A 12,810-nucleotide genomic window follows, 5' to 3' on the forward strand; every position below is an offset into this window, starting at 1 on the left:
GAATGTGTATAAGGCTCTGTGGCATCACTCAAACGCAGCCAAATTGTCACACTAGCTGTGTATCTCTAACAAAGTTGACGTATGTCCTCACCTCGGTGCCGGTTAAAACGATTTCGCCCCCGGGTGGGCTCGAACCACCAACCTTTCGGTTAACAGCCGAACGCGCTAGCCGATTGCGCCACGGAGGCCTTGACTTTAGCTCCCTTGTGCTCTGTATATCAACGCAATTCGTATACCTTCTGCAGGAATCTCGCAGAATGGTAGCATTTGCTTACGCCTCTTCACATGGATAACGTGCATGCACACTGTAGCGAGGCTCGTAAACGAATGACATCGCCAAGCATGACATTATACTACAAAATGCATACAAACCAATGTTCTGCCTATGCATTCAGAAAACCTCTGAGGCCAGTAGAATACTTGTCATAGGTTGTAGAACATCCCTTTCTTTCAGTGTACTGCCATGTGTTAGATGCTGCTCGAGATAGCTCCGCTCCTTGCAGGAAGGTTTAAATAATGAATGCCTTCTGTGAGGTTCGAACTCACGACCCCTGGTTTACGAGACCAGTGCTCTACCACTGAGCTAAGAAGGCGGCAGCTTAGCGTTTGTGAGCTATCCCCAAATTGTTACTTCATCATACTGAATCTTGCAGCCCTCGACCAGATATCGGATTTGGCACACAGCTGCTGCTGGGGGTGTCCACATTGCCGTTTTCCAAAGCTCTTGAATGTTTCGCCCTTACGATCGACGACGAGCGTCGGCCCACCAAAAGTTAGCGGTCTGCACAATCCTGACCTAGTGCACAGCTTGTGGGATAGCGTGGCTCGACTGCGAAATGCGCCTTTCGGCTCCTCTCTCTGGCTACAGTGCGCTGTTGTCCACAGTGGCACTGGCGTTGCCCATGGGGCTTCATGTAAGGCGACTGCACGTCGCTCGGCCAACAGCGGCCTACTGCAGACCGACACTTAAGACACACCAAATACAAATCGACATCGAGAGACAGGCCCTGTCATATGGCACTCGCGACGTATATGCTGAAATTGAATGTAAAGAATACGTCTTTTGTAGCGGGCGTCCCTCTACTGCAGTGTCACACATGACGAATAAAAAGGAAAACAGCAGAACGTCTGTGTAGGGCCATGTTTTTACCTACAGTGTCACTTGGCTGAATGTGTATAAGGCTCTGTGGCATCACTCAAACGCAGCCAAATTGTCACACTAGCTGTGTATCTCTAACAAAGTTGACGTATGTCCTCACCTCGGTGCCGGTTAAAACGATTTCGCCCCCGGGTGGGCTCGAACCACCAACCTTTCGGTTAACAGCCGAACGCGCTAGCCGATTGCGCCACGGAGGCCTTGACTTTAGCTCCCTTGTGCTCTGTATATCAACGCAATTCGTATACCTTCTGCAGGAATCTCGCAGAATGGTAGCATTTGCTTACGCCTCTTCACATGGATAACGTGCATGCACACTGTAGCGAGGCTCGTAAACGAATGACATCGCCAAGCATGACATTATACTACAAAATGCATACAAACCAATGTTCTGCCTATGCATTCAGAAAACCTCTGAGGCCAGTAGAATACTTGTCATAGGTTGTAGAACATCCCTTTCATTCAGTGTACTGCCATGTGTTAGATGCTGCTCGAGATAGCTCCGCTCCTTGCAGGAAGGTTTAAATAATGAATGCCTACTGTGAAGTTCGAACTCACGACCCTTGGTTTACGAGACCAGTGCTCTACCACTGAGCTAAGAAGGCGGCAGCTTAGCGTTTGTGAGCTATCCCCAAATTGTTACTTCATCATACTGAATCTTGCAGCCCTCGACCAGATATCGGATTTGGCACACAGCTGCTGCTGGGGGTGTCCACATTGCCGTTTTCCAAATCTCTTGAATGTTTCGCCCTTACGATCGACGACGAGCGTCGGCCCACCAAAAGTTAGCGGTCTGCACAATCCTGACCTAGTGCACAGCTTGTGGGATAGCGTGGCTCGACTGCGAAATGCGCCTTTCGGCTCCTCTCTCTGGCTACAGTGCGCTGTTGTCCACAGTGGCACTGGCGTTGCCCATGGGGCTTCATGTAAGGCGACTGCACGTCGCTCGGCCAACAGCGGCCTACTGCAGACCGACACTTAAGACACACCAAATACAAATCGACATCGAGAGACAGGCCCTGTCATATGGCACTCGCGACGTATATGCTGAAATTGAATGTAAAGAATACGTCTTTTGTAGCGGGCGTCCCTCTACTGCAGTGTCACACATGACGAATAAAAAGGAAAACAGCAGAACGTCTGTGTAGGGCCATGTTTTTACCTACAGTGTCACTTGGCTGAATGTGTATAAGGCTCTGTGGCATCACTCAAACGCAGCCAAATTGTCACACTAGCTGTGTATCTCTAACAAAGTTGACGTATGTCCTCACCTCGGTGCCGGTTAAAACGATTTCGCCCCCGGGTGGGCTCGAACCACCAACCTTTCGGTTAACAGCCGAACGCGCTAGCCGATTGCGCCACGGAGGCCTTGACTTTAGCTCCCTTGTGCTCTGTATATCAACGCAATTCGTATACCTTCTGCAGGAATCTCGCAGAATGGTAGCATTTGCTTACGCCTCTTCACATGGATAACGTGCATGCACACTGTAGCGAGGCTCGTAAACGAATGACATCGCCAAGCATGACATTATACTACAAAATGCATACAAACCAATGTTCTGCCTATGCATTCAGAAAACCTCTGAGGCCAGTAGAATACTTGTCATAGGTTGTAGAACATCCCTTTCATTCAGTGTACTGCCATGTGTTAGATGCTGCTCGAGATAGCTCCGCTCCTTGCAGGAAGGTTTAAATAATGAATGCCTACTGTGAAGTTCGAACTCACGACCCTTGGTTTACGAGACCAGTGCTCTACCACTGAGCTAAGAAGGCGGCAGCTTAGCGTTTGTGAGCTATCCCCAAATTGTTACTTCATCATACTGAATCTTGCAGCCCTCGACCAGATATCGGATTTGGCACACAGCTGCTGCTGGGGGTGTCCACATTGCCGTTTTCCAAATCTCTTGAATGTTTCGCCCTTACGATCGACGACGAGCGTCGGCCCACCAAAAGTTAGCGGTCTGCACAATCCTGACCTAGTGCACAGCTTGTGGGATAGCGTGGCTCGACTGCGAAATGCGCCTTTCGGCTCCTCTCTCTGGCTACAGTGCGCTGTTGTCCACAGTGGCACTGGCGTTGCCCATGGGGCTTCATGTAAGGCGACTGCACGTCGCTCGGCCAACAGCGGCCTACTGCAGACCGACACTTAAGACACACCAAATACAAATCGACATCGAGAGACAGGCCCTGTCATATGGCACTCGCGACGTATATGCTGAAATTGAATGTAAAGAATACGTCTTTTGTAGCGGGCGTCCCTCTACTGCAGTGTCACACATGACGAATAAAAAGGAAAACAGCAGAACGTCTGTGTAGGGCCATGTTTTTACCTACAGTGTCACTTGGCTGAATGTGTATAAGGCTCTGTGGCATCACTCAAACGCAGCCAAATTGTCACACTAGCTGTGTATCTCTAACAAAGTTGACGTATGTCCTCACCTCGGTGCCGGTTAAAACGATTTCGCCCCCGGGTGGGCTCGAACCACCAACCTTTCGGTTAACAGCCGAACGCGCTAGCCGATTGCGCCACGGAGGCCTTGACTTTAGCTCCCTTGTGCTCTGTATATCAACGCAATTCGTATACCTTCTGCAGGAATCTCGCAGAATGGTAGCATTTGCTTACGCCTCTTCACATGGATAACGTGCATGCACACTGTAGCGAGGCTCGTAAACGAATGACATCGCCAAGCATGACATTATACTACAAAATGCATACAAACCAATGTTCTGCCTATGCATTCAGAAAACCTCTGAGGCCAGTAGAATACTTGTCATAGGTTGTAGAACATCCCTTTCATTCAGTGTACTGCCATGTGTTAGATGCTGCTCGAGATAGCTCCGCTCCTTGCAGGAAGGTTTAAATAATGAATGCCTTCTGTGAGGTTCGAACTCACGACCCCTGGTTTACGAGACCAGTGCTCTACCACTGAGCTAAGAAGGCGGCAGCTTAGCGTTTGTGAGCTATCCCCAAATTGTTACTTCATCATACTGAATCTTGCAGCCCTCGACCAGATATCGGATTTGGCACACAGCTGCTGCTGGGGGTGTCCACATTGCCGTTTTCCAAATCTCTTGAATGTTTCGCCCTTACGATCGACGACGAGCGTCGGCCCACCAAAAGTTAGCGGTCTGCACAATCCTGACCTAGTGCACAGCTTGTGGGATAGCGTGGCTCGACTGCGAAATGCGCCTTTCGGCTCCTCTCTCTGGCTACAGTGCGCTGTTGTCCACAGTGGCACTGGCGTTGCCCATGGGGCTTCATGTAAGGCGACTGCACGTCGCTCGGCCAACAGCGGCCTACTGCAGACCGACACTTAAGACACACCAAATACAAATCGACATCGAGAGACAGGCCCTGTCATATGGCACTCGCGACGTATATGCTGAAATTGAATGTAAAGAATACGTCTTTTGTAGCGGGCGTCCCTCTACTGCAGTGTCACACATGACGAATAAAAAGGAAAACAGCAGAACGTCTGTGTAGGGCCATGTTTTTACCTACAGTGTCACTTGGCTGAATGTGTATAAGGCTCTGTGGCATCACTCAAACGCAGCCAAATTGTCACACTAGCTGTGTATCTCTAACAAAGTTGACGTATGTCCTCACCTCGGTGCCGGTTAAAACGATTTCGCCCCCGGGTGGGCTCGAACCACCAACCTTTCGGTTAACAGCCGAACGCGCTAGCCGATTGCGCCACGGAGGCCTTGACTTTAGCTCCCTTGTGCTCTGTATATCAACGCAATTCGTATACCTTCTGCAGGAATCTCGCAGAATGGTAGCATTTGCTTACGCCTCTTCACATGGATAACGTGCATGCACACTGTAGCGAGGCTCGTAAACGAATGACATCGCCAAGCATGACATTATACTACAAAATGCATACAAACCAATGTTCTGCCTATGCATTCAGAAAACCTCTGAGGCCAGTAGAATACTTGTCATAGGTTGTAGAACATCCCTTTCTTTCAGTGTACTGCCATGTGTTAGATGCTGCTCGAGATAGCTCCGCTCCTTGCAGGAAGGTTTAAATAATGAATGCCTTCTGTGAGGTTCGAACTCACGACCCCTGGTTTACGAGACCAGTGCTCTACCACTGAGCTAAGAAGGCGGCAGCTTAGCGTTTGTGAGCTATCCCCAAATTGTTACTTCATCATACTGAATCTTGCAGCCCTCGACCAGATATCGGATTTGGCACACAGCTGCTGCTGGGGGTGTCCACATTGCCGTTTTCCAAAGCTCTTGAATGTTTCGCCCTTACGATCGACGACGAGCGTCGGCCCACCAAAAGTTAGCGGTCTGCACAATCCTGACCTAGTGCACAGCTTGTGGGATAGCGTGGCTCGACTGCGAAATGCGCCTTTCGGCTCCTCTCTCTGGCTACAGTGCGCTGTTGTCCACAGTGGCACTGGCGTTGCCCATGGGGCTTCATGTAAGGCGACTGCACGTCGCTCGGCCAACAGCGGCCTACTGCAGACCGACACTTAAGACACACCAAATACAAATCGACATCGAGAGACAGGCCCTGTCATATGGCACTCGCGACGTATATGCTGAAATTGAATGTAAAGAATACGTCTTTTGTAGCGGGCGTCCCTCTACTGCAGTGTCACACATGACGAATAAAAAGGAAAACAGCAGAACGTCTGTGTAGGGCCATGTTTTTACCTACAGTGTCACTTGGCTGAATGTGTATAAGGCTCTGTGGCATCACTCAAACGCAGCCAAATTGTCACACTAGCTGTGTATCTCTAACAAAGTTGACGTATGTCCTCACCTCGGTGCCGGTTAAAACGATTTCGCCCCCGGGTGGGCTCGAACCACCAACCTTTCGGTTAACAGCCGAACGCGCTAGCCGATTGCGCCACGGAGGCCTTGACTTTAGCTCCCTTGTGCTCTGTATATCAACGCAATTCGTATACCTTCTGCAGGAATCTCGCAGAATGGTAGCATTTGCTTACGCCTCTTCACATGGATAACGTGCATGCACACTGTAGCGAGGCTCGTAAACGAATGACATCGCCAAGCATGACATTATACTACAAAATGCATACAAACCAATGTTCTGCCTATGCATTCAGAAAACCTCTGAGGCCAGTAGAATACTTGTCATAGGTTGTAGAACATCCCTTTCATTCAGTGTACTGCCATGTGTTAGATGCTGCTCGAGATAGCTCCGCTCCTTGCAGGAAGGTTTAAATAATGAATGCCTACTGTGAAGTTCGAACTCACGACCCTTGGTTTACGAGACCAGTGCTCTACCACTGAGCTAAGAAGGCGGCAGCTTAGCGTTTGTGAGCTATCCCCAAATTGTTACTTCATCATACTGAATCTTGCAGCCCTCGACCAGATATCGGATTTGGCACACAGCTGCTGCTGGGGGTGTCCACATTGCCGTTTTCCAAATCTCTTGAATGTTTCGCCCTTACGATCGACGACGAGCGTCGGCCCACCAAAAGTTAGCGGTCTGCACAATCCTGACCTAGTGCACAGCTTGTGGGATAGCGTGGCTCGACTGCGAAATGCGCCTTTCGGCTCCTCTCTCTGGCTACAGTGCGCTGTTGTCCACAGTGGCACTGGCGTTGCCCATGGGGCTTCATGTAAGGCGACTGCACGTCGCTCGGCCAACAGCGGCCTACTGCAGACCGACACTTAAGACACACCAAATACAAATCGACATCGAGAGACAGGCCCTGTCATATGGCACTCGCGACGTATATGCTGAAATTGAATGTAAAGAATACGTCTTTTGTAGCGGGCGTCCCTCTACTGCAGTGTCACACATGACGAATAAAAAGGAAAACAGCAGAACGTCTGTGTAGGGCCATGTTTTTACCTACAGTGTCACTTGGCTGAATGTGTATAAGGCTCTGTGGCATCACTCAAACGCAGCCAAATTGTCACACTAGCTGTGTATCTCTAACAAAGTTGACGTATGTCCTCACCTCGGTGCCGGTTAAAACGATTTCGCCCCCGGGTGGGCTCGAACCACCAACCTTTCGGTTAACAGCCGAACGCGCTAGCCGATTGCGCCACGGAGGCCTTGACTTTAGCTCCCTTGTGCTCTGTATATCAACGCAATTCGTATACCTTCTGCAGGAATCTCGCAGAATGGTAGCATTTGCTTACGCCTCTTCACATGGATAACGTGCATGCACACTGTAGCGAGGCTCGTAAACGAATGACATCGCCAAGCATGACATTATACTACAAAATGCATACAAACCAATGTTCTGCCTATGCATTCAGAAAACCTCTGAGGCCAGTAGAATACTTGTCATAGGTTGTAGAACATCCCTTTCATTCAGTGTACTGCCATGTGTTAGATGCTGCTCGAGATAGCTCCGCTCCTTGCAGGAAGGTTTAAATAATGAATGCCTACTGTGAAGTTCGAACTCACGACCCTTGGTTTACGAGACCAGTGCTCTACCACTGAGCTAAGAAGGCGGCAGCTTAGCGTTTGTGAGCTATCCCCAAATTGTTACTTCATCATACTGAATCTTGCAGCCCTCGACCAGATATCGGATTTGGCACACAGCTGCTGCTGGGGGTGTCCACATTGCCGTTTTCCAAATCTCTTGAATGTTTCGCCCTTACGATCGACGACGAGCGTCGGCCCACCAAAAGTTAGCGGTCTGCACAATCCTGACCTAGTGCACAGCTTGTGGGATAGCGTGGCTCGACTGCGAAATGCGCCTTTCGGCTCCTCTCTCTGGCTACAGTGCGCTGTTGTCCACAGTGGCACTGGCGTTGCCCATGGGGCTTCATGTAAGGCGACTGCACGTCGCTCGGCCAACAGCGGCCTACTGCAGACCGACACTTAAGACACACCAAATACAAATCGACATCGAGAGACAGGCCCTGTCATATGGCACTCGCGACGTATATGCTGAAATTGAATGTAAAGAATACGTCTTTTGTAGCGGGCGTCCCTCTACTGCAGTGTCACACATGACGAATAAAAAGGAAAACAGCAGAACGTCTGTGTAGGGCCATGTTTTTACCTACAGTGTCACTTGGCTGAATGTGTATAAGGCTCTGTGGCATCACTCAAACGCAGCCAAATTGTCACACTAGCTGTGTATCTCTAACAAAGTTGACGTATGTCCTCACCTCGGTGCCGGTTAAAACGATTTCGCCCCCGGGTGGGCTCGAACCACCAACCTTTCGGTTAACAGCCGAACGCGCTAGCCGATTGCGCCACGGAGGCCTTGACTTTAGCTCCCTTGTGCTCTGTATATCAACGCAATTCGTATACCTTCTGCAGGAATCTCGCAGAATGGTAGCATTTGCTTACGCCTCTTCACATGGATAACGTGCATGCACACTGTAGCGAGGCTCGTAAACGAATGACATCGCCAAGCATGACATTATACTACAAAATGCATACAAACCAATGTTCTGCCTATGCATTCAGAAAACCTCTGAGGCCAGTAGAATACTTGTCATAGGTTGTAGAACATCCCTTTCATTCAGTGTACTGCCATGTGTTAGATGCTGCTCGAGATAGCTCCGCTCCTTGCAGGAAGGTTTAAATAATGAATGCCTACTGTGAAGTTCGAACTCACGACCCTTGGTTTACGAGACCAGTGCTCTACCACTGAGCTAAGAAGGCGGCAGCTTAGCGTTTGTGAGCTATCCCCAAATTGTTACTTCATCATACTGAATCTTGCAGCCCTCGACCAGATATCGGATTTGGCACACAGCTGCTGCTGGGGGTGTCCACATTGCCGTTTTCCAAATCTCTTGAATGTTTCGCCCTTACGATCGACGACGAGCGTCGGCCCACCAAAAGTTAGCGGTCTGCACAATCCTGACCTAGTGCACAGCTTGTGGGATAGCGTGGCTCGACTGCGAAATGCGCCTTTCGGCTCCTCTCTCTGGCTACAGTGCGCTGTTGTCCACAGTGGCACTGGCGTTGCCCATGGGGCTTCATGTAAGGCGACTGCACGTCGCTCGGCCAACAGCGGCCTACTGCAGACCGACACTTAAGACACACCAAATACAAATCGACATCGAGAGACAGGCCCTGTCATATGGCACTCGCGACGTATATGCTGAAATTGAATGTAAAGAATACGTCTTTTGTAGCGGGCGTCCCTCTACTGCAGTGTCACACATGACGAATAAAAAGGAAAACAGCAGAACGTCTGTGTAGGGCCATGTTTTTACCTACAGTGTCACTTGGCTGAATGTGTATAAGGCTCTGTGGCATCACTCAAACGCAGCCAAATTGTCACACTAGCTGTGTATCTCTAACAAAGTTGACGTATGTCCTCACCTCGGTGCCGGTTAAAACGATTTCGCCCCCGGGTGGGCTCGAACCACCAACCTTTCGGTTAACAGCCGAACGCGCTAGCCGATTGCGCCACGGAGGCCTTGACTTTAGCTCCCTTGTGCTCTGTATATCAACGCAATTCGTATACCTTCTGCAGGAATCTCGCAGAATGGTAGCATTTGCTTACGCCTCTTCACATGGATAACGTGCATGCACACTGTAGCGAGGCTCGTAAACGAATGACATCGCCAAGCATGACATTATACTACAAAATGCATACAAACCAATGTTCTGCCTATGCATTCAGAAAACCTCTGAGGCCAGTAGAATACTTGTCATAGGTTGTAGAACATCCCTTTCATTCAGTGTACTGCCATGTGTTAGATGCTGCTCGAGATAGCTCCGCTCCTTGCAGGAAGGTTTAAATAATGAATGCCTACTGTGAAGTTCGAACTCACGACCCTTGGTTTACGAGACCAGTGCTCTACCACTGAGCTAAGAAGGCGGCAGCTTAGCGTTTGTGAGCTATCCCCAAATTGTTACTTCATCATACTGAATCTTGCAGCCCTCGACCAGATATCGGATTTGGCACACAGCTGCTGCTGGGGGTGTCCACATTGCCGTTTTCCAAATCTCTTGAATGTTTCGCCCTTACGATCGACGACGAGCGTCGGCCCACCAAAAGTTAGCGGTCTGCACAATCCTGACCTAGTGCACAGCTTGTGGGATAGCGTGGCTCGACTGCGAAATGCGCCTTTCGGCTCCTCTCTCTGGCTACAGTGCGCTGTTGTCCACAGTGGCACTGGCGTTGCCCATGGGGCTTCATGTAAGGCGACTGCACGTCGCTCGGCCAACAGCGGCCTACTGCAGACCGACACTTAAGACACACCAAATACAAATCGACATCGAGAGACAGGCCCTGTCATATGGCACTCGCGACGTATATGCTGAAATTGAATGTAAAGAATACGTCTTTTGTAGCGGGCGTCCCTCTACTGCAGTGTCACACATGACGAATAAAAAGGAAAACAGCAGAACGTCTGTGTAGGGCCATGTTTTTACCTACAGTGTCACTTGGCTGAATGTGTATAAGGCTCTGTGGCATCACTCAAACGCAGCCAAATTGTCACACTAGCTGTGTATCTCTAACAAAGTTGACGTATGTCCTCACCTCGGTGCCGGTTAAAACGATTTCGCCCCCGGGTGGGCTCGAACCACCAACCTTTCGGTTAACAGCCGAACGCGCTAGCCGATTGCGCCACGGAGGCCTTGACTTTAGCTCCCTTGTGCTCTGTATATCAACGCAATTCGTATACCTTCTGCAGGAATCTCGCAGAATGGTAGCATTTGCTTACGCCTCTTCACATGGATAACGTGCATGCACACTGTAGCGAGGCTCGTAAACGAATGACATCGCCAAGCATGACATTATACTACAAAATGCATACAAACCAATGTTCTGCCTATGCATTCAGAAAACCTCTGAGGCCAGTAGAATACTTGTCATAGGTTGTAGAACATCCCTTTCATTCAGTGTACTGCCATGTGTTAGATGCTGCTCGAGATAGCTCCGCTCCTTGCAGGAAGGTTTAAATAATGAATGCCTTCTGTGAGGTTCGAACTCACGACCCCTGGTTTACGAGACCAGTGCTCTACCACTGAGCTAAGAAGGCGGCAGCTTAGCGTTTGTGAGCTATCCCCAAATTGTTACTTCATCATACTGAATCTTGCAGCCCTCGACCAGATATCGGATTTGGCACACAGCTGCTGCTGGGGGTGTCCACATTGCCGTTTTCCAAATCTCTTGAATGTTTCGCCCTTACGATCGACGACGAGCGTCGGCCCACCAAAAGTTAGCGGTCTGCACAATCCTGACCTAGTGCACAGCTTGTGGGATAGCGTGGCTCGACTGCGAAATGCGCCTTTCGGCTCCTCTCTCTGGCTACAGTGCGCTGTTGTCCACAGTGGCACTGGCGTTGCCCATGGGGCTTCATGTAAGGCGACTGCACGTCGCTCGGCCAACAGCGGCCTACTGCAGACCGACACTTAAGACACACCAAATACAAATCGACATCGAGAGACAGGCCCTGTCATATGGCACTCGCGACGTATATGCTGAAATTGAATGTAAAGAATACGTCTTTTGTAGCGGGCGTCCCTCTACTGCAGTGTCACACATGACGAATAAAAAGGAAAACAGCAGAACGTCTGTGTAGGGCCATGTTTTTACCTACAGTGTCACTTGGCTGAATGTGTATAAGGCTCTGTGGCATCACTCAAACGCAGCCAAATTGTCACACTAGCTGTGTATCTCTAACAAAGTTGACGTATGTCCTCACCTCGGTGCCGGTTAAAACGATTTCGCCCCCGGGTGGGCTCGAACCACCAACCTTTCGGTTAACAGCCGAACGCGCTAGCCGATTGCGCCACGGAGGCCTTGACTTTAGCTCCCTTGTGCTCTGTATATCAACGCAATTCGTATACCTTCTGCAGGAATCTCGCAGAATGGTAGCATTTGCTTACGCCTCTTCACATGGATAACGTGCATGCACACTGTAGCGAGGCTCGTAAACGAATGACATCGCCAAGCATGACATTATACTACAAAATGCATACAAACCAATGTTCTGCCTATGCATTCAGAAAACCTCTGAGGCCAGTAGAATACTTGTCATAGGTTGTAGAACATCCCTTTCATTCAGTGTACTGCCATGTGTTAGATGCTGCTCGAGATAGCTCCGCTCCTTGCAGGAAGGTTTAAATAATGAATGCCTTCTGTGAGGTTCGAACTCACGACCCCTGGTTTACGAGACCAGTGCTCTACCACTGAGCTAAGAAGGCGGCAGCTTAGCGTTTGTGAGCTATCCCCAAATTGTTACTTCATCATACTGAATCTTGCAGCCCTCGACCAGATATCGGATTTGGCACACAGCTGCTGCTGGGGGTGTCCACATTGCCGTTTTCCAAATCTCTTGAATGTTTCGCCCTTACGATCGACGACGAGCGTCGGCCCACCAAAAGTTAGCGGTCTGCACAATCCTGACCTAGTGCACAGCTTGTGGGATAGCGTGGCTCGACTGCGAAATGCGCCTTTCGGCTCCTCTCTCTGGCTACAGTGCGCTGTTGTCCACAGTGGCACTGGCGTTGCCCATGGGGCTTCATGTAAGGCGACTGCACGTCGCTCGGCCAACAGCGGCCTACTGCAGACCGACACTTAAGACACACCAAATACAAATCGACATCGAGAGACAGGCCCTGTCATATGGCACTCGCGACGTATATGCTGAAATTGAATGTAAAGAATACGTCTTTTGTAGCGGGCGTCCCTCTACTGCAGTGTCACACATGACGAATAAAAAGGAAAACAGCAGAACGTCT

General features: G+C 49.8%; 22 non-coding genes across 22 annotated transcripts; all 22 read right to left on the reverse strand.

Moving 5' to 3' along the window:
• Positions 1-114: 114 nt before the first annotated feature.
• Trnan-guu lies at positions 115-188 on the reverse strand. The gene has a single exon. It is a non-coding gene; the product is annotated as a tRNA-Asn (tRNA).
• A 333-nt stretch (positions 189-521) lies between these two features.
• Positions 522-593, reverse strand: Trnat-cgu. Its single transcript has one exon. It is a non-coding gene; the product is annotated as a tRNA-Thr (tRNA).
• A 689-nt stretch (positions 594-1,282) lies between these two features.
• Trnan-guu lies at positions 1,283-1,356 on the reverse strand. The gene has a single exon. It is a non-coding gene; the product is annotated as a tRNA-Asn (tRNA).
• Positions 1,357-1,689: 333 nt separating this feature from the next.
• Positions 1,690-1,761, reverse strand: Trnat-cgu. Its single transcript has one exon. It is a non-coding gene; the product is annotated as a tRNA-Thr (tRNA).
• Positions 1,762-2,450: 689 nt separating this feature from the next.
• Positions 2,451-2,524, reverse strand: Trnan-guu. Its single transcript has one exon. It is a non-coding gene; the product is annotated as a tRNA-Asn (tRNA).
• Positions 2,525-2,857: 333 nt separating this feature from the next.
• Trnat-cgu lies at positions 2,858-2,929 on the reverse strand. The gene has a single exon. It is a non-coding gene; the product is annotated as a tRNA-Thr (tRNA).
• A 689-nt stretch (positions 2,930-3,618) lies between these two features.
• Positions 3,619-3,692, reverse strand: Trnan-guu. Its single transcript has one exon. It is a non-coding gene; the product is annotated as a tRNA-Asn (tRNA).
• A 333-nt stretch (positions 3,693-4,025) lies between these two features.
• On the reverse strand, positions 4,026-4,097 carry Trnat-cgu. Its single transcript has one exon. It is a non-coding gene; the product is annotated as a tRNA-Thr (tRNA).
• A 689-nt stretch (positions 4,098-4,786) lies between these two features.
• Trnan-guu lies at positions 4,787-4,860 on the reverse strand. The gene has a single exon. It is a non-coding gene; the product is annotated as a tRNA-Asn (tRNA).
• A 333-nt stretch (positions 4,861-5,193) lies between these two features.
• On the reverse strand, positions 5,194-5,265 carry Trnat-cgu. The gene has a single exon. It is a non-coding gene; the product is annotated as a tRNA-Thr (tRNA).
• Positions 5,266-5,954: 689 nt separating this feature from the next.
• Positions 5,955-6,028, reverse strand: Trnan-guu. Its single transcript has one exon. It is a non-coding gene; the product is annotated as a tRNA-Asn (tRNA).
• A 333-nt stretch (positions 6,029-6,361) lies between these two features.
• Positions 6,362-6,433, reverse strand: Trnat-cgu. The gene has a single exon. It is a non-coding gene; the product is annotated as a tRNA-Thr (tRNA).
• A 689-nt stretch (positions 6,434-7,122) lies between these two features.
• Positions 7,123-7,196, reverse strand: Trnan-guu. Its single transcript has one exon. It is a non-coding gene; the product is annotated as a tRNA-Asn (tRNA).
• A 333-nt stretch (positions 7,197-7,529) lies between these two features.
• On the reverse strand, positions 7,530-7,601 carry Trnat-cgu. The gene has a single exon. It is a non-coding gene; the product is annotated as a tRNA-Thr (tRNA).
• Positions 7,602-8,290: 689 nt separating this feature from the next.
• Trnan-guu lies at positions 8,291-8,364 on the reverse strand. The gene has a single exon. It is a non-coding gene; the product is annotated as a tRNA-Asn (tRNA).
• A 333-nt stretch (positions 8,365-8,697) lies between these two features.
• Trnat-cgu lies at positions 8,698-8,769 on the reverse strand. Its single transcript has one exon. It is a non-coding gene; the product is annotated as a tRNA-Thr (tRNA).
• Positions 8,770-9,458: 689 nt separating this feature from the next.
• On the reverse strand, positions 9,459-9,532 carry Trnan-guu. The gene has a single exon. It is a non-coding gene; the product is annotated as a tRNA-Asn (tRNA).
• A 333-nt stretch (positions 9,533-9,865) lies between these two features.
• Trnat-cgu lies at positions 9,866-9,937 on the reverse strand. Its single transcript has one exon. It is a non-coding gene; the product is annotated as a tRNA-Thr (tRNA).
• A 689-nt stretch (positions 9,938-10,626) lies between these two features.
• Positions 10,627-10,700, reverse strand: Trnan-guu. Its single transcript has one exon. It is a non-coding gene; the product is annotated as a tRNA-Asn (tRNA).
• A 333-nt stretch (positions 10,701-11,033) lies between these two features.
• Positions 11,034-11,105, reverse strand: Trnat-cgu. Its single transcript has one exon. It is a non-coding gene; the product is annotated as a tRNA-Thr (tRNA).
• Positions 11,106-11,794: 689 nt separating this feature from the next.
• On the reverse strand, positions 11,795-11,868 carry Trnan-guu. The gene has a single exon. It is a non-coding gene; the product is annotated as a tRNA-Asn (tRNA).
• Positions 11,869-12,201: 333 nt separating this feature from the next.
• On the reverse strand, positions 12,202-12,273 carry Trnat-cgu. Its single transcript has one exon. It is a non-coding gene; the product is annotated as a tRNA-Thr (tRNA).
• Between the last annotated feature and the right edge of the window lie 537 nt (positions 12,274-12,810).

This window comes from Schistocerca piceifrons, unplaced genomic scaffold, assembly GCF_021461385.2.
Source record: "Schistocerca piceifrons isolate TAMUIC-IGC-003096 unplaced genomic scaffold, iqSchPice1.1 HiC_scaffold_716, whole genome shotgun sequence".
Taxonomy (NCBI): domain Eukaryota; kingdom Metazoa; phylum Arthropoda; class Insecta; order Orthoptera; family Acrididae; genus Schistocerca; species Schistocerca piceifrons.